Source organism: Anser brachyrhynchus, assembly GCF_964034855.1.
Source record: "Anser brachyrhynchus genome assembly, chromosome: 7".
Taxonomy (NCBI): Eukaryota; Metazoa; Chordata; class Aves; order Anseriformes; family Anatidae; genus Anser; species Anser brachyrhynchus.
The window spans coordinates 7,501,094-7,520,525 of NC_137701.1; the positions used below are offsets into that span (position 1 = coordinate 7,501,094).

Here is a 19,432-nt window from a genome sequence, read left to right on the forward strand (position 1 = left end):
GCAAAATACCTCTGGACTTTCTCTGAAAACAAGTCATGAGTCTACAGAGGTATTAGCCTTCCTTAATTTTACAAATATTAATCTCTTGAAATCATGATGATTCTAACTCTTGTAGCCTTTTTATAGACATTATAGCATTTTGCTACAGCAATAGAGCGCAATCACGTCCCAAAAGTTCTTGCTGTATACATTTACTGACTACTGCAGACACTTGCAAATATTTTACATAGGAAAAAAAGTCTCATGCAAGCAGTCAAAAATATGAGCTCCAGCACTAAGCTCAGCTGCAATTTTGCCACCAGCATCAACATCACCACCTTTGCATTTCAGGCTGTCAAAGTGAAAGACAGAGAAACAAGAGTCCATCAGCCTGGTCCCACCAACTCCTTTGCCCGCCCAAAGTTTTGCTCCACAGAGCAGAGAAGCCTTGGCTATGCCTTGGCAGAGGCATGCAATACATAGAACAGCACAAGGAAGGTAGGAAAGAAAGAGCAAGTGCAAACAGTTTAGACATCCCAAGAGACAGAGGAGAAGCAGAATTGTAGGCACCTTTTTATTATCAGGATTTATTTAAATCCTAAAGCTAAATTAGTGTTTCCCCATGCTATTTCACATGTCCAGATCTAAGCAAAAGATGATTGCAGAGGGCTGAACAGAAGCACCGAGTTATTTTGCTGCCACAATATTGCAACAACTGTTAAAGAAATGAGAGAGGGCAGCTTTGCTGTGTTGGTGCCAAGCTACTCTTGTAAGTGAAGCACGGCATCCAATTTAATTCCTGAACTTCTGCAGCAAATTCCTCCTAGTGTCAGATGAAAATGCAGTTGAGGTTTTAACTATCTTCAAATGCATTTTCTAGATACTATGCTTTGTTTCTCTGGCCCAGTTCATACAATCCTAAATTGAAAAAGATTATGAATTAAACTTAGGCAGTGATAGGATCACGAGCTTTTATTTGGTTGGTTGTTTTTTTGGTGAACTTATTTCAATAGAATCAAATAAAAATAATAAACTACTAAAAATGCAATCACAGCAGAAAATCTAAAAAATGGGGAGCTACTGAAGGTGTAATTTCTCCTGCTGACGCAACTACTCCTAATGAAGTCAGAAGGACCATCTCCTTGATCTGATGGAGGCTGGGGGGCTGATTTAGCCTTCAAACACTTGAAATTAGCTTGCACGTTTCATGATATCTCCACTGATTTTAATGATGAGCAGACCAATTAATTTCAAATGAGGTGTGAATGCTCAGCTTGAGAAAAACAAAAACCAACAGCTAATATAAACTGACTTAATAAAAACACTGCGTGCTTTCATAAACGCATAACAAACTTCTCCTGCACTTTCTTCTCTTGCCTTAAGGAAAAAAAAAAATGTTTCTAATCCTTTTATTTCTGGCAGAACTACATCTACATTAGTGGACATACCTGCATTAGTAGCTCAGTTCGCAAAGCGTGTGCTTGTGAATATCCCAACCGTTCTCATTTATGAAGTTTTGATTCACACATTGGAGAAGGGTTGGAGCACACAAGTGATGCTGGAAGATGAACTCCAGGACTTGCCTAATGCACTCCAACTGCTTGTGGCCTTCCAGTCTGCTGAAGCACAGGAGGGCCAGCATGAAGAAAAAACCCTGGAAGTCCATACCCTGTGCACACATGGTTTCTGCTGCTCTTGCTCTACAGAGCGGCTTCGTTTGTCCCTTGTTACTTGCTAAAGCAGACATAGCCATCATATGGCGAGGAAATTGTGTGCACATTTGTGCTTAACAGAATGCTTGCACACAAGCACATATTACAAAAAGTAATAATAATAATAAAATAATTTATTCTTGTCTTGCTTTATCACCTAATACACTAGAAAGGACATAGTATGTAGTTTAAGTATATTAAAAGCATAATATCCAACGTGTACCTTATTATTAGAGGGTAAAATTCTGATTCTGGAAATAGCAGTTTCTTCGACAGACAGTAATGGCTGTATCTACATTAAAAGGAAATGACACAGCAAGATGGATGCATTGAGTGATGCAGTCAGCATAAATATGTACCCTAAGCAGATGAGGAACTTTACTTCCAACTAGATTTATTTGGATTCACTAGACTCAACACACCTTTCAAAGCTATGCAAGGGCCAGTCACTGGTTTGCTATGAACATACTTCTTGGTAGCCTCACGGAGGGCAGTTTTCTCCAAGAGGAATCCAGTTCACGAGCCCCAGCACTGCCATGCACATCAAACCAACGTGTGGTAAAGGGGAAAAGACAACTGACTTTGAAACTACAGTATTTCTGAAATGAATTAAAGGCCAACTACTTCTACAGAACTTAAGCCACCTCATTGCAGCTTGTATGGCTCAAACAGGCAATACCTTTAAGAAGGTGGCATTTGTCAGCCGTCTTCTTTCTTGTCCATTCCCATAAGCAATGTAAGGTGATTCAAATTAGTTTAGTGCAGAAGGAAAGAAAGCTAAGCTGAATCAATTTACCCAGCATTTCTCAGACTAAAAGCACGCTCAGATATCGTGCAGCCAAGCCAAGGTAATGTGATCATTCTTACATCCCCATGATTAACTGAAGCATTCTCTACTTATTGCCCTAAGAGACATAAGTGGGTCTTTTCTGGCTTCTATTCATTGTTATTGAACAGTGAAGACAATGTGGAGATGGTGAGAAACTAGATCAATCTCCAGGCTAGTCAGCAGGTCAGAAAAGCATAAATTATCCAAAGGCACGTATATACTATACACTAACATCACAATAAACAGAAATACCTGATTCAGCCACTACTGTTCAGTTAAAGTAGAACACACAAGATATCTCATTTGCTGTATATTTTATTAGTGGAACAGCAATATTTGACCCTATTTTAAAGATGTTGCTTACTGACAACTTGCAATAGGTTGTTCGGAACACCTAAGGTGAGTGAGATATGCTGTTTGACTCTGGAAGAGTGAGATGGGAACCATTGATATGTGTCTAGGTCTCATCATGAGACTTGACAAGTCTGATGATAAACAAGTCTTTCAAAGACTAAAACCATAAGCTCGACAGTTACAGGATTGAGTGCATGAATGAATGTACTATGGGATTTGTTTTATTTACCTCTGAAATGCAGGTAATGTTAAAGGAAACAACATATCTACAGCATACCTCAGAAAATGAAATATTACAATTAAAACTATCATTTAAAATAGTTCAAATAAGTAAAATATACAGGATGTAAGCAGGAACCTTTCCAGAAAGCTACTTTTTGTTCATGTGAAGAGAGTCGGGAGTTCTGTGTTAAACATTGTGTCAGAAAACCTTACGATTCCTCCCTGCCTAGCAATTTGAGCACATTAAATTATTATTCTACATGCTTAATACAGTGTAAGGAAGCCATTTCTTTCGTGATATCTGACACCTTTAAACAATTAACATATTTCAGTACAGGCTGCATTTTAAGGCAGTAAGTAGACCTAGGTATAAAATAATCAAGAGGTAACTTTCCTATCAATGGACTGGCTGTAACATTAAAGATAATAACTTCATTGCATAAGGAACCCCTCGTCTTTCCCCTGAAAGATTTTGATCTTTAAATATTTCAAAAAGTTGCTTTTTCAGGCCCCAACTGGCAGTAAATATATTTTTAAAGATGTTACCTCTTCACTGAATGCCTCACTAAGTGGCTTTTTTGAGCAAAATAGCCCCTTATATATCAATGAGCACATGCTTGTGGATGCACAGGGAGCACATGATTACCGAGTTATTAGAGTATTTGGTTATTATGGACACTAGAGAGACTGTTCTTCTGGGAGATAAGCTGGAGAAAAGAGAAGGGAAACTCTTCAAGAAAGCCTCAATGAGGTTTGACAGGAGTCAAAAGTTTTCACAGTCTCGTTTTAAACAAGTCTGCATGCCTTTCAGAAAACATGTTTAAGCAATATTAATTTTTCAGTATACGCTTTTTGAACATGTACTTGTTTTTTTGACTTACATAGCTCACAAGTACAACAGAAGGAGCAATTTGCAACACAGCTCATTACATACTGGAGCAAGGTTCGTGCTGCCATGGGTCCTTTGGATCTGCTCAAGAAATGCCCAGAGTTGCAGACTTCTCTTTAAAGTCTATTTTTCTGCCAATATGAATGTTGCCCTCTTCCAGCTACCAAAAGTTGAACCTGCCGTAGCATTTTTAGCACTACTGTCTAATGCTTCCATATGCCTCCTTCTTTGTCACCAGACAAATCCCCCTCAACTTCCCTCCTCTTTCCTTCAAGATCACTTTTTCATTACTTTTTGACATCTTTTTGTTCTGAAAAGCAGTTCAGGTCTTTCTTAAATACCTGAAGGTGAATTCACATCTGATTTAAATGTTTGGCACCATGATGAAAGAGCATTTAAAACAACAGACTCAAGCTTTGCCATGGTAATGCAAGAACATAAGAATTTTATTGCAAGAAAACTTTAGAATACATCTCTTCATTTTCATGGGACCACAGCCTGTTTACTCAGCTCTACCTGAGTAAACACAGCCTTCGCCATGGTGTTTGTATTATGAAAGGAATGGTGTCCATCAAAATGCATTTTATATAGATGCACACACATGCATGTACGTATACACCACACTCATCTTAGTGTCCTGCCAGTTTTTGGCAAAAGAAATACTCACAATAACCACGCAATCATTTAGAAATACAAACTTCTGACTTCTGTTTATTCAGGCTTTAAGAAGACTTTTCACACTTGTAACTGCTCCCAAGAATAAATGCAGTATTACAAGCAGAGAAATAGAGTAGCATAAACCATTTTTACCATTTCTCATCTGCACTAAATACAAAAAATGTGTGTTTTCCAAATCAACTAAATGCCAGCTGCAACAATATCATTAAATCCATTGTAAATCTAATAAATTAATGAGGAAAACAATTAAGGCTGTATTAGAGACCTTATTCTTACTACACAATCAAAAATGCTTCTTTACTTTTAACAAAGAAAAATGTCAAAACAAAAGCTCAGAGCTTGAATTCTCATTTTCTGACTGACCAAAAGCAGTTAATCTATTTCTCAAATGGCACCATTTTTTGAGAAGTAACTTGCAAAGATCTGTGATATGAAATGGAACAAAGCTCAAAAAATAATTAAAAAAAAAAAAAAGAAAGTAGAGGCAGAAAGGAAAAAAGAGGAATTAAGAAAAAAAAAAAAAAAAGGTAGCGGCATGAGACAGAGACCATGGTAGAGAGCTGTATTTACGCAATCATCTTTCGCTTACAAGTAATGTCATAGGCAAACCCTCCCCTCAACTGATGGATATAGAAGAAATGAACATGGGTAAAGAAAAAGGCAGCAAGAAAGATAACACTAAATTTAACTGTATGGTTATAAATTTATATGATGTTAAGGAAAATTAAATCACTAAATCTGTAAACTTTCTTTAACTAACTCTCAAATCCAGGGCTTTGTCATCAAAACGATCGCTTACAAGACAATCCCAGCACCCCGAGGATTTTCTTTTCTTTTATTTTTTAAGTGTTTAGCCACACATATTAACTTGTCAGCATGGTATTTGAAAGTTTAATGATGTTTTCCTTCCTTCCTTTCATTGCTAAATTCAGTAGTCTAGTGGGAGGTGAAAGCAACATAGCCGTGCTACTCATGCTAGCCCATTAGCCAGGTGCTGCAGCACGCCACTGCCCAGCCAACCTCCCATTTAGCCATAGTGGTGACAAATACTTGTCTTCTCTGAAGCTCAGTTTCATTCCATCTATATCTGTCATTTTAAAAATTCAGTGTATGAAAAATGATGAAAGAACCTGAAGTCCTAGTAGACAGTAAGTGATGAGAATGAAATCTGGTCAGAATGGTAAAATTTAGAAAACTGAATTGTACAACTGCTTAAGAACCAACAGTGAGATCCAAGTTCAACACAAAGCTGATATTTCCAAATATTTGCAGTGAAAGGAGCAAATTTGGCGATGTTTTTTCAAGAACCTCAGTGGATTCAGGTCATCTCACTAAACAGAAAATGCACCTACGGAGGGTCAGCTGGAGTGGGCTGGGAGGTCGAAGAGCCAGGACAGAGGATAGAAGCCTACAGCGAGGTTCAGTTGGCATGGAGCAAGGTGACAGCAAAATGAGTCAGCGCTATCCAAGCCAGTTAGGTTTTCCACAGACAAAGGAAAAAAGAGGGGAGGATAAGACAATGATTTAAAGGGGTCAGAAATAAAACAGTTATGTCTCTGTGTAGAAATGCTTCATATTAATTTGTTCCTTCACAAGGGAAGGAACATATATATACACTCAACGGATTACATGTAAAGTTGAGCAATTAATAGCGGAAAAGAAATTCATTTGTCAGCTCCTGACAAGGATCTCATTGTTCTTACAAAATACAAACAAGCCTATCTTACAAGTGTTATAAAAGGGGATTTATCTAAGCACCTTCCTGAGAAATGGAAAGTTGTATTTGATATATCAAAGGCAGCACAAGTTGCAGCACAAGTAAGGACTACAGAAAAAAAAAAAGGCCAAAAAAAAAAAAAAGCAAAGCATAGCCAAACACTGCATTAGCAGCAAGGTATTTGATGCGTGGAGGAGGGAAATAGGGAAGTGATATAAATAGGATAAAGTGAGCAGTCCCAATGATGTTAATGAGACTATGTATAGAATAAGCACGTCACTATAAACACAGACCACATGATCCACCCTCGTATATCCATACATTAAGGAACCATTATAGCAATATCCAGGGTATTCTTATAGTTTCCATTTTTATGTGGACTACTGGGAACCATTTTGATAGATACGTATTGTAATGCTGGAGTGAGTTCAAAAACAAAAACATAAAAAGCCTCAGTATAAACAAGACTAAAGGAATTGGTGTGTGAGGAAAGAAGAAAATAGCAAAGCGTTCCAAACTTGGAAAAGATGCAAGTAATGCAGATTCTTACAGCTTATAAATATGTGAAGGATGTAACCAGCAAAGTGGGATGGTAATTAGTCAGGACAAAATGAGCTTAGCTTTAATTAATGAAAGGGAAACAATTGCAAAAATAATACGTGTATCAGAAGATGCCTTTTTTTTAATTATAGAAAAGTGCAACAACAGTTATTTTAAAGCCTAAAGCATCCTACACTGATGTGCACATCAGGTCATTTTACACGGCGTGCAGTGGTAATCTAGACCTCCATAAGGGTGCAGTCATGACCCTACCAGATGGCTGCTAACACGAGTTGACCAAAGAGCCTTCTACGATCTCTTCCTTTGAATGACAAACCTTCTGTTCGCAACCAAACTGCACAACAGGTTTGCATGAAAATACAAGTATTCTGAGTACTTATGACTATTCATTTGAATGAAAAATTTGAAGTGCTTACAGCAAATAAACACACCTCTGAAGTGATATTACCGTTCTGATGGACCATATGGCTTCAGTGTATTTATACAGCAGTGAGCTCCTTGGAGCCTTTTTCAGGTAAGCCGTGACAGAAGATATGTATTGGGCTCATAAGGCACGTTTGGGTGGGAGGTGCAACTGCGAGCTGCCCATCCCACCCAAGCTTCACCACTGCCATATTTAAGGAGGTGTTTCCTCAAGAATTCCTGTATTCTTTCCCAGCCCAAGACCAAAATCTGTCACCAAAAGTTCGTGTAGCTGGCAACAAATTATGTAAAATTCCCTGAGAGACTGTTGCCAGCAAGAGGAGCAGTTGCTATTCAAGAGGTCAGCGTTTCATTTATTAAAACCCCATCCACCCGCTAACAGCACTGAGCTCCCTCAAAATTTCTCCCATCTCATGGGGAAAGTCAGATCTGCTCCGTAACAACCCACAAGCAAACAAGAAATCTCACTGAATAATACACATCACTAACTTCTTGTAACACCAGTCCTATTACTTTGAGGGACGGCAGGAGAGCCTTTGAAGAAATGGGGCATTGAGTAGTTCTTCTTTGTAGGTGGCTGCCATATTAATATTTGTTACTTACTGTCCCTGTTTCACTGAGTTATGTCGTGAAACAGAAATACAGTTATATTAACCCTATTGTAATCCTGACATTTCTTGGAAAACGTGGCCTGTTAGTAATTAATCTTAGAACTGGAGGTAATATAGTGCTCTCCACTTCACTGACAGCACTACTCATCGTGCATTTATAGCTAATACAAGGACCCTTGACAGGGGAGAGAGAACTAGGCAAATGTGTTAGCAACTGCGAAAATGAGATAAAAGCTACTGACTTTGTACCCTATAATTCACCAAAAGCTTTCTTCATTTTTCCTTGAGTTAAACACATACTTTAAGAGACAAAAGGTCCATTTTTTCCCTCTCAATGCACACATGTGAGACTTATTAATGTTAATTGGATTTATGAATGCCCACTGAAAAGGGAAGAAACTGTAAAGATTTCACATTTGCAGGGAAACAATCAGAGGAACAATTTCTTGTGTGTCTAGCTGATGAAGAGATGAGGAAATAATGGATGAGTCATTTTACATTATGATTCAAAATTCCTAAAATAGATTAGATGAAAACACTGATTTCTGCACGGGTCATATTAATGTAAAGGAATCTTTCTAAGAATCTGATTCGAACCTTCAAGTGTATCTGTGCTTCTAATTACCTAACTCTGAGAATAAATCATGGTCTCTGAATTGTAATTATACAGATTTGTAGCAGTAATTCAATCTGGCAGGTGTAAAATACAAGTGTAATTTCCTCTATCCCCCCTGTAGTCTTCAAAGAGACACTGAACTTGAGCCATTTGATAATTTATTCCATATTGTAGCTTTCACATTTATTATGCATCAAACTTCTGATAGATCTTTTCGGAAGGTGATTATATATGGCTCCGGTTACTCTACTGATTTCAAAATAAATCCAATGTTCATTTACCCAGCCTGCAGTGGCCAAAAACTTCAAAGTAAGCTCAAAACTTCTGCTATTTGTGATGGGGGTAGGGAAGAATAAACAGTCTTCATGTAGACAGACTTGCTCTGTGGGGACTTCAAAGCTGGTCTTCTCCCATCGAATGAATTGGAAGCTGTCTTGTTTGTATTAAATAGCTCCTTCTTACAGAAAAGAGATTGCCACTTGCAAATAGGGAGAAGCTGTGCTTTGGCACTGCCTTTCCCTCAGGATCATTATTTACCCTAAGTAAATAATGGACTACAAGAAGTTAGTACGATGCTGCATCACTGAGTTAAAGAAGAGGCCAGAATATAGAGAAACATAAATATATATGTATTTTATATGTGTAAATATTTATATAAAATAGAGACAACCGACAACCACCTCATTCCTACTGTATGAGGGGGTGCAAAATACCCGGTCAATTTCCCAGAGATACTCAAACCATGGAAGCGCACACTATCCATCCCTCAGCATGACAGCTCTGTGGGCTGAAGAGCAGAAGCTTTATGGCTTTTTCCTTAATTTTTGCTCTGCCACAATCTGCACCTCCAGTAAGACGAAAAATTGCACCTGTTTACTGCACACTAGCAAAAAGGTCAGCACAGGAACATTCCTAATGCTTTCCTAGACCCCAACACCCACCTAGCAGACTGACCTATTTTGGGAGGAGAATAGAATCAATAGATAAAGGAATAGAGTGCAGACCTTAAAACTTCTTTATTCTTCCTACTTCAAAAGCACATAAAGCCTTCCCTCCCCTCTTTAAAAACCACTGGAGAAGAATACTCTCTGTTGTAGGACTTGGAAAGCATACAACGATCAGCACAGGTCGCTGCTTCCCAGACTTCTTTGCCATCACAGTGAAGGCATCTGCCCATGAAGAGTATCTCTGGATGAATGATAGTGGATTTCCTCATCTCTGTCAGTGCCAGACAATCAGCATACAATAGAAAATGCTCAGTTTGATCTATCTTGCCTCTGCACAATGCTGTTCTACTGAAAACAAATCAACTCCTTTATCGGTAATCCTCTTGGGTGCCTTTTAAAAGCCTTTCCAAATTAAGATTATACTTGCCAGCATTTTTTAATATGAAAAAGTGTAATCAATAAAATACTGCTGATAACTCAGATGATTTGCAGGGGGGGAAATTAAATATGAATTAGTTTGGAAGAGTTCCGAGTCCATCATCTTTCTTAATTATAAATTGGGTCACTGGCTATGAATTGCATGACTCAGCTCAGGAATGCCTAAAAAGAAATCATCAGTAGATTGAACAGTTGCATTTGATTTATTTCTTAGAGCTAAAACAAGCACTATATTTTGGACCTCTAATCGCTTAGGAGGTCCCCAGAGAAAGCTGGAGATGTCACTCCTGTCAGCTACCCGTCATCTGGGACGAGGGAAGACAAGAGTGCCCAGTGATCCCAAAAAGCTGTGAGCAGAACGTGACAGTGACATGCCCGGCTCCCCAAGGAACCTCCTTACTGCAGGATAAATGAAAAGCCACTCTGCTACAAACTGAACGCAGACTGATACCATGACTGGGGCTGGGAGGGATGTTCAGTCCCATGCTGTCCTTAAAGCACAGCTAAGCAGATTAGGGCTGCTCAGTCAAGCTTTGAGTACCCCCAAGGATGGAAATCCCACAGCCTCTCTGCAGTTTGACCACCCTCAGGCTAATTTTTCTTTCCTTTTGTACCTGATCACAACTTTCAATATTCCCACACGTGCCCACTGCCTCCCACCACACAACTCTGAGAGGCATCTGCCTTAGCAAAACACCCCAAATCTCTCAAGTTCCTCAATGAACAGAGCAGATGCTACCACTGGCACAACAAACATGCTCAAAGTGATACGCAAAACTTTGCCACTGAGCTGCAGGTACTCTCCATTGCTGATTTCATATCATCAACTACTGTAAATTTGTTTGCTGTCCTTGGTAACTCCTCCTTTTCTCTGTAGCAAACAGCGTGGGTATTTGTATTACCTTCCCATACCTAGCTGTGGTTTCCCCTCCACCACAAGTGCACCGAAAATCTCTCCTCTGCAGGTCCACCCTGGGCAGCCTGTAGCTACAGCTGCCACCACATTTCGGCAGACTTCTTCCAGTTCTGGTGCCGTGACACCTTCGTACCCACGAGCACTCACAAGTGTTTCATAAAGAAGCTCAAGGACTTCTGACATCCTGTTGGTAGCAAGCTCTCTGCTCACCAGGCCACGAGTATTACAGCTCCATAAACCCCCAGAAGTATTCCTTTAAAACTCTTTTAATCTTTTTCTAATCCTTAATTCTACCTCCTAGTTCACTTATTTGCCAAACATACAGCTGCCGGATGATTTAGAGGCTCATGTGCACAGTAGAAGGGCAAGCAAATATTATCCTGATTTTTCTCCCTGCTGAATGATTTTTTTCCCCTCAAAATTCACTATCAGAAAATCAGTATCACTATTAGAAAATTTAATGCAAGGAACCAGCAAAATCCAAATCTATTCAGCAGAGTATTCTGTTAACCCGAGAATATTCTAAAACATCAACTACATTTTTAAGAAAGAATAAGCTGCATGAAAGGCTCTTTAAAGTGCAGTGTCTATCAAGAATCTGTTTGATTCATTTAAAGTTGTTTACTGCTCATGTAAAAGAACATAATGTTCTTCCTGTAATTACATTAAGTCTCAATTTTAAGCAAACTGAAACTTTTTTTTAAATAAATAACATTTTGTAAAAATACAGTATTTTTTAAATATATATATATATTGGACGCTGTGGTCTAGTGTGCTGTGCTGTGAGTAAAAGTACAGTAAAAAAAAATAAAAGCTTTTGGCTTTAAAGATGTAGGCTCAGGTGGTTTTCACTGACTGCTTGGCCAACCCTCTGTATACTCAAAACCCCACACAGACCAAGGATTGTCCCCAAATTTGAAGTCCAGACATTTTATGAAACTCCACTTTCTGAAACAGCAGTCACCGTGCTATCCACTAATGGGTATTGGGGCCTCCTGTTGCAGACACTCCCAGCAGAAATTAAATACTTGGGAACTGCAGCTATTTAAACAGATATCCTAAAGGAGCAATTACATTCCACAGTGTAAATCCATTTATAAGTGTATTTACTATAACTTTATGGACACCTACACACAGTAAAAGAATTTTATTATAATTATTTTTTAAATTACAGTCTCAGACGCATTGATTCATATTAGCCGTGGAAGGATGTTATCAGTAAGCTGGAAAGGAGGCAGCTTTCCTATTCCAGGAAACTTACCTCTAATAGGTGAAGAGACAAATTCTACCAGACATTTTGTAATAAAAAAGTTTTAAGAGGAAGACCTGGCCAAGACCTGACCAACATAAGTAAAGTGGCTAAATGTGAGATGTGCGAAATGTACGACTTAAATATTGGAGCTGGGCTGGGCCCCAGAGCCTGATCAGTTTCTATTTGCGGAAAGGAGAGTCTCTAAAAATATCACAGAAAAAAAAAAAAGTCATTTTAAAGAAATGCAAATGAGCATGGTCAGACAAAAAGCCTGACCAGTCCAAATTATGTTCCTAAGTCTTTTGTACAAACTGAGAATACTGATGAGACTAAAAAAAATCTCTCCCGGTTCTAAATCTAACCATTTTCCAAGGCATTTTTTAAGAATCTGAAGTGAACCCCCTGGTTGTTGTCAGGACAGCAATGCCAGGCTGGGGATCCAGTGTTGCTCCCCAGGGCTTATTTGAGGATTTGCTCCTACAGCAGTGGGAGAAGAAATGGCATTTCCTTTCTGACAACTCTCTCTGTATAGACCTGTATCTCTGTATCCACCATGGGGTTGGAACCTGCATTTCCATACTGAAAATATTTGGAAATTTGCTCTCTGAACTAATATATAAACAGGGTTGCATGGGAATTCATGTCCACACACAATTCGGATTCTTGGAAAAAACATTCTCTGCCAAGGGCAAAAAGAAACCCTCTGCCCAGCCCGTGCCCCTGCCACAGCCAGTCCTCAGAGGAAGGGAACTGCAAATACATTTTAACAAAATAAATTAATTACAGTAGGAGTTTACAATTCCAGCTCCCTCATGCCTCCAGGCAGTTTCTTATCTGTACTGGAAAAACAAGGTTAAACATGACAAATATTGTGCCTCCTTGTGAGTAAATGTTGTTTTGTTTACTTTGTTGTTTTTTTTAAACAACATCATGCTACAGCTCATCATATAACCATCCCTCAAGGATGCTGGAGGAAGAGCATTTGTTCTCTCTCCAAAATTGTATGGAAAAATAAAAGGGTCTGACTAGTGTTTGTTCATAGCAACTGGCCCAATACAGCCAAATTAGGAAGGCTCGATGCCTCTCCCATGCGTGCATTTGAATAACAAGTGAGAAAAAGAAAAAAAAAAAGCAGCTCAGTTACTTTTGCCACCAGGGTATGTTGAAGAGTCTTTGCGATAACGAAGGCTGCCATCCTTATTAACTGTATTAAGACATTACATAATAGAAAATACAGTGGATTGATTTTGTGGGGTTATCCAGCCCATTCCTGTATCCCAAGATGCATCTTATTCAACAGCACTGGTTTCTGCAGATGCTCCTTGTTCCTGCTGGTGTGCCTAAGTGCCATGCAGAAAAGAAATTATTTTAATTGTCACCAGGTAGGGGCATCCAAGACCTTGCAGACACTTGGTCAAAAGCCCTGCTCAAAAACCCACTGTGCTAAACTAAGACTACTTTTGATTTCGGTGTCCTCCAGATCTGCTCCTCACTGTAAGCATTTTTTTCAGCGGTGAATCCCTCCTGGCAGCAAAGTCAGCAGAGCAGCATGTTTCGCCCACCTACAGAAGAGGTGAGACTTTCAGAGTTGCAACCTGCACATTGAAAAAGTTCAGTAGGACAGTTTCAGAAGCCTAACAAATCCAAAAATACGAGTGGTTTTGAATATAGAGGAACCAACTTGCTGTTTTCCACTCAGTGTATTTGAGCAGCATGTTAAAATTAATATTCTGTGTCTCTGAGCTGCAAGATCACTACGGACATTTGCATCAGAAAATATTCAAGGCAAAGGCCCTCCTCAGACTTATTCTTTAAGGCCTCGATCTGGAAAAAAAAAACTGAACAAGTGTACTAATTTAACCATGGTAATAGGCTAATTACATTCCACAGCGTACCAATGTGTTTGAAGTTTACCATGCATTTAATAAGCTTTTACAGCACAAAAGCTCAGTCGTAACTCTCTTTGAATCAGACACAGTCTAAGTTTAAATCTGCTACACATCAGACTCCAGCTCCTACTATTTTTTGGACCAGACCCTGCACTTGTACAGAGTCTGATGTAGACGACAGTGCAGAGCACACACTGCACTTACCAAAAAAAAAAAAAGCAGAACGACTCACGGCAAGAGCAACCGCTGCAGGTCAGCACCTTCCTCTACTTTGAATACTGTTCATATAAAACAACCTTGGGTTTGAAAACAGTAAAACAAGAATAGCAAGAGTATTTTATACTCACTGCACGAGACTTGTGACCTCTTCGAGTTGCTTTAGAGAAGCACTTAAGTTATAATAACCTCCTGTTCACTCAACTGGCTGAACCGATCCTGTTGATGATGCTCAGAACCAGTGCTCTTACCTACAGCCTTAAACAATGCAAGGAGTCACTTGCCTTCACACAAATTAATGCAGGAAGTAGAATAAAGATACAATTTTACTCTTACTTCCATTTTATTACATTATTCCCTTATTTTCTCAGTAGTTTTCAAACATTTTAATGACACTGATTAACTATCAAAATTAGGTAGAATTTATTTATTTTTAACATTGTAGTGAGTTTCAGCTTCTCTCATAGAAAAGACGTGAACATTTTCACATTCTACACTCAGCTCATGAGCACAACAAAATACCAAAGCCATTAACATCTCCACAGGACACAAGCTATAGAAGTAACAGGTGATTTTTCTTGTCCTGCTCTACCAGACTTCACTATGTGGCTTGATTTTTTTTGCAGGTTGCCTTGCCACCTAACTTCTCATACAACTGTTAGAGCCATACCCCAGGTAAGGCCATGGCACTGATGTTACTCCACTGGCACAAGCCTGGAGGTGCACACTGCATTTGGTACCACTGACTGCTCACAACTGCTGTATACAAATACCCATTTACATGAGGTTCAGTTCAAAATGCCCAAATGCTATCTTCAATTTTCCTTGTGGTCAGATGATGAGGATGCAAACCCACATTTAAGGGTTGGCTGTACAAGGTCCCAGCCAGCTACTGCCCCACCTCCAGCTCCTGTCTTTGCAGTTACTCAGATACTTACTGTTCATGGTATGGGAGCTCTCTCCATATACACATAAATATATACATTCTCATAAAATACATCTTTATGTCCACCACCACACGTTTACTTTAGTGGATCTGGAAATACATCAGTATTCCACAAAATGTAAAAGAAAGACAACAGACAGCCTGAACAACAGATGGCATTTTCAGAATACACTAGTGTAATCAATTCCTGAACTCCATCGAGTTTTTATAAAAGCATAACTAAAGCCTAGAACTTAAATATATGTATTGTGTACAATCTGTTTACATCTTTATAACCCAGTGTACATCTTTATAACCAAAATGTATACACATGTATGTGCATACAGACAGACATAGAGAGTGGACAAGCATGTTACTGCTATACATCATAATGGATTTCTGTGTTTAATCCATTTGAAACTCCAGCCCTCGAACTATGTGCTCAACAGGAAAGTTTTTATCTTACCCCCTTTCTATCAGCATCAACAAGACTGACTTAAAACTGGACTTAGAGCAGCCACTGATACCATCCAAAGGTCTAACTCTTTCACAGACCCCTTTGTGCAATAATAGGGTCTTACTTCTTCTGATCGCTATTAGAGAAAATGTCCAATTAAAAACTATGAACAAGCCCTCCATGGCCAGTTCTCCATCACTGTAAACCTATCTTTTGGTTTATATTCTGAAAGATGTTTTAAAGATTTAGCAAATCACCCGTGGCTGTGACTCCAAACAACCAATTTCTCCCTCCAGAGAGCTACTCTTTCACACAAGTTTCAATACTTTTTGAGATTATAAACTGCAAGACAGCACCACAGCAAGGAAGATGAATTACAATGAAAGAATAGTGTCATTTGACCTCTATAACACAAGGCATAAAGAAGCACGCGCTACATGTATGAAAACTTTAGGAGATCCATGGACAACAGAAAGAGCTGTAGCAAGTGGCAAGGTATATAAACTGCTACTGCTAAGAAAAGGAGACTTGGGAAAAGCTTCAAAGTCCCTGAGTGTGAAGCCTGATAATAAATGGCCAAGCAATCAGGCCTGCGTTCACTGCTGAAACGCCAAGGCATGAGCATTATTACATAAATGCATGGGAGTAGCATCAGAGCTCTGTTTGCCTTTGTTACGTTTTACTGACTGGCATCATAAGTCGCGAGTTTCTTCCTCAAAACACGTCTGCCACGTGACAGACAGAGCGATCTGTTTGTGCAGACCAACAAAACCAACCACAGCATCTTTCCTCGGGAGCTGATACGACGCCGAGTACTCCACTGGCAGATTAGCTATCATTATGAGATTGCACCTATTTGAAAACTGTTTCAGATGGCAGAAGCTGCCATGGGGAAAATAAAGCCTTATTCAAGAGCCCAGATACCACCAATTTCATTTAATGAAACTCCCACATTTTCTGAAGAAATTTTATGAGTTTGGATGATGTTCTTCCACATCTGTTGAGCATCTTTCACGTCAATTCGTAATTGCTATTTATTTTCCTGGTACGGAGCAATGGATTGTAACTGAGTAAGTGTGCCCTTCGCACACTGAGCAGTTACTCAGGCCCGTTAGTGAGCACACACATGGCAAAGCTGTACCAGCAGCTAGCCAGGACCATACAGAGATGTGCATTCCTTCCTTTTGGCCGATCATCTCACTCAAGGCTCATTCACAAGTGTTTTTTTCCTATTTAATAAAAGAAATGCTTCTCACAGTAGCCTGTTTTCCTCAGACTGCCTAAATCCACTCTGATTTGTTCCTTCTTGTGCCTTCCCTCCATGCTCAGCTTTTCCCTGTATGCCTTGACTGACAGAGCCGTGGCCTTCTCCTTCTTCATAACTTCATAACTCCATCCCTCACCCACTTCTTTCCATCTCCCAAATGACTCCATCTCAAATACCTACAGTCAGTGGGCACTAGAGCAAAGTAAAACTTCGGGAAAGGATGTGCCTGTCAATAAGGCAATAGAAACACTACTGTTTCCTCCTTTTTAACAAAAAAAGGGGCCCTCCGATCCTCGCCACTGAGAACGGTGAGGACTGTTCTCCGCATTCCCCACCTCCGTGGGTAAGTTGTGCAGCTCTCACCCCTTCCCCTCACTAAGGCTTGGGCAGAAGGGTGCTGGCTCCTACTTCCCTGCGCAACCAAAGGACAGGGGCTCTCAGGGTCATTAATGGGAAATCTGTGCAGAGTTTCGCTCTCTCCCCCCACCCCTTTCTCTTTTCCTCATTTTTTATTAAACCAAAATAGAAAGCACAAAGCTTTGTGCTTCATGTTCCCTACCTGGGGAGCAGGGGCTTGTAGCTCTTTCTTCCTGTTACCTTGCAGGAGCTTTGAACCAAAACTTTTTAAAGCTTTAAATGACTTTAAATCTGTGTGAAACAGAACACAGCCAAAGGACAATCACACAAGGATCACCTGCAGAGACAAACAATCAGGAGAAAGTGCTTCTCAGTGTCCTCTTGTGGAGATCAGGGCAGAAAAAAGCAGGTCCAGGTGAATCCCCAGCCACTGCAGAGCAGGACAGTAGGCAAGAGCCCCAAGGACCTTCGTCTCTCAAAAACTCCTGAGCTTTGATTTTGCAGACAGGCTAACAATAAACCATCTCAAAACAAGAAACTATCTGGATTCAACTTTATCAGGGTGATGCAAAAGCACAGATGCTGTCAAACATTTCAGGGCAGTAGCGGGGGGGGGGGGGGGGGGGTTGGGGAATAAACAGAAAACCCAACTTCATCAGCCGACTAGGAGCAGCACTTTCCCACTTGCTACGAAACTACCAGAGCACACAGAGTCTTGTTTCTTTCTAGAGTACAGTGTCAGAGCTCTCCAAAAGAAGCAAAGGTAAACAAATATGCCAAGTTTTGCACAGAGGCAACTCCACGGTGTGTAAACAGGCTGTTTTCAGGTTCTACCCAGTTTATGATGGAGCAGGGATCTTCAGGAAGCATGGATTAGGAGCACAGATGAATACAGACAAAAAGCCTGAAAGTGAATTGGGGAGATGTGCCCAAGTCAGAGCTGCTCTGAAAAATTTCTGGTGTTTAGATTTACAAATTAGACGTTCTCTTAAGCTTAGTCTAGGATGGAAGATACCAAGAACATGTTAAAAAGGCTGTATTCCTATCAGAACTTCCAAAAATGTGCTCTACTTTGTATTAATTCAGATTTTCATCTTTGTAAGGCTGAAAGCCTCTGAAAAGATTTAACGTTTGATTTTTCCAATAGCAGTTGTCTGAAACCTACTTTGGTGCCTCAGAGCTGTTAGTTTGAGCTATCAAATCATGCCACGTTGCAACTCAGCCTTTTTACCTGCTTGATATTAGAAATCACCCAAACACAAATAAATCCTGGTGTCTGCATATAGACCCTTTATCTTATAGCCAGGGACTCCGTTATGCTGTCAATGGAGCACGCATCAGGAGGCCTCCCCTTCCAGCCCAGCGAGAACTTTGCCAGTTACACCGCTCGCTGCCCACAGCACAAGCTTTAAAGGCAAGGTTTCTAACAGCCAAGCCGTAAGCAGTGCTATCTATTCCCCCACAAACATCTATTCTCCCTCACGGCAAAGCAGGGTTGAGTTAGATTTCTTTCCAGGGTGTTTCAAAGCCTATGCAATATGCTTATTTGAAGTTTAAGATAACACCAGCCTTACTTTGATCACTAATGTTTGCACTGAAACATACAAATCTGGACTGTTTCCTGATACCAAGAAAAAAAGAAAAGAAAAAAAAATAAGTTACAAAGCAAGAACAAAACACTACTGAAACAGGACCCACGAGGAACTGCAGGATGATACACAGTCCCAAAGTTACACCAGAACATTCTCAGCCTTGCCAAATGCATCTCGACTGAAATTGTTCTGTAGAAAGAAGACAATGTATTGTGCAATTCTTTTAAGCATACCGGGTTTTGCAACTGTAACAGGGAGATATTACACACATATTGCCATCTCATGGATGCTACAAATATTTGTTTAAAATTCTGAGAATGCACTTCCTTACAGAGAAATGTGTGGAGTCCACAGCAAAGAGAACTGCTGTAAGATTTACAGCATGAAAGCAGGAACTTTACACTTGAAACGGTCCAAAAATCTGCCTCCGATTCTCTCGTAGTAGTTACTATTTTTACGACTTGGCTCAGCCTTGCTTTAATCTCTTTATTTAGGAAGAAATTGCAAGCTTGCCAACTCTAGCAAAATGTTAAGCACTTCAGTAAATTCCCCGTCGACACAGGTCATGCATTCGAGGGAAGAAGA

The 19,432-nt window shown here is 39.8% G+C and overlaps 1 protein-coding gene across 8 annotated transcripts in view; it reads right to left on the minus strand.

Annotated features, from left to right (window-relative positions):
* The window catches only part of ZNF804A (zinc finger protein 804A), a 420,932-nt gene that overhangs the window by 134,443 nt on the left and 267,057 nt on the right, over positions 1 to 19,432 (minus strand). The window lies entirely within an intron of this gene.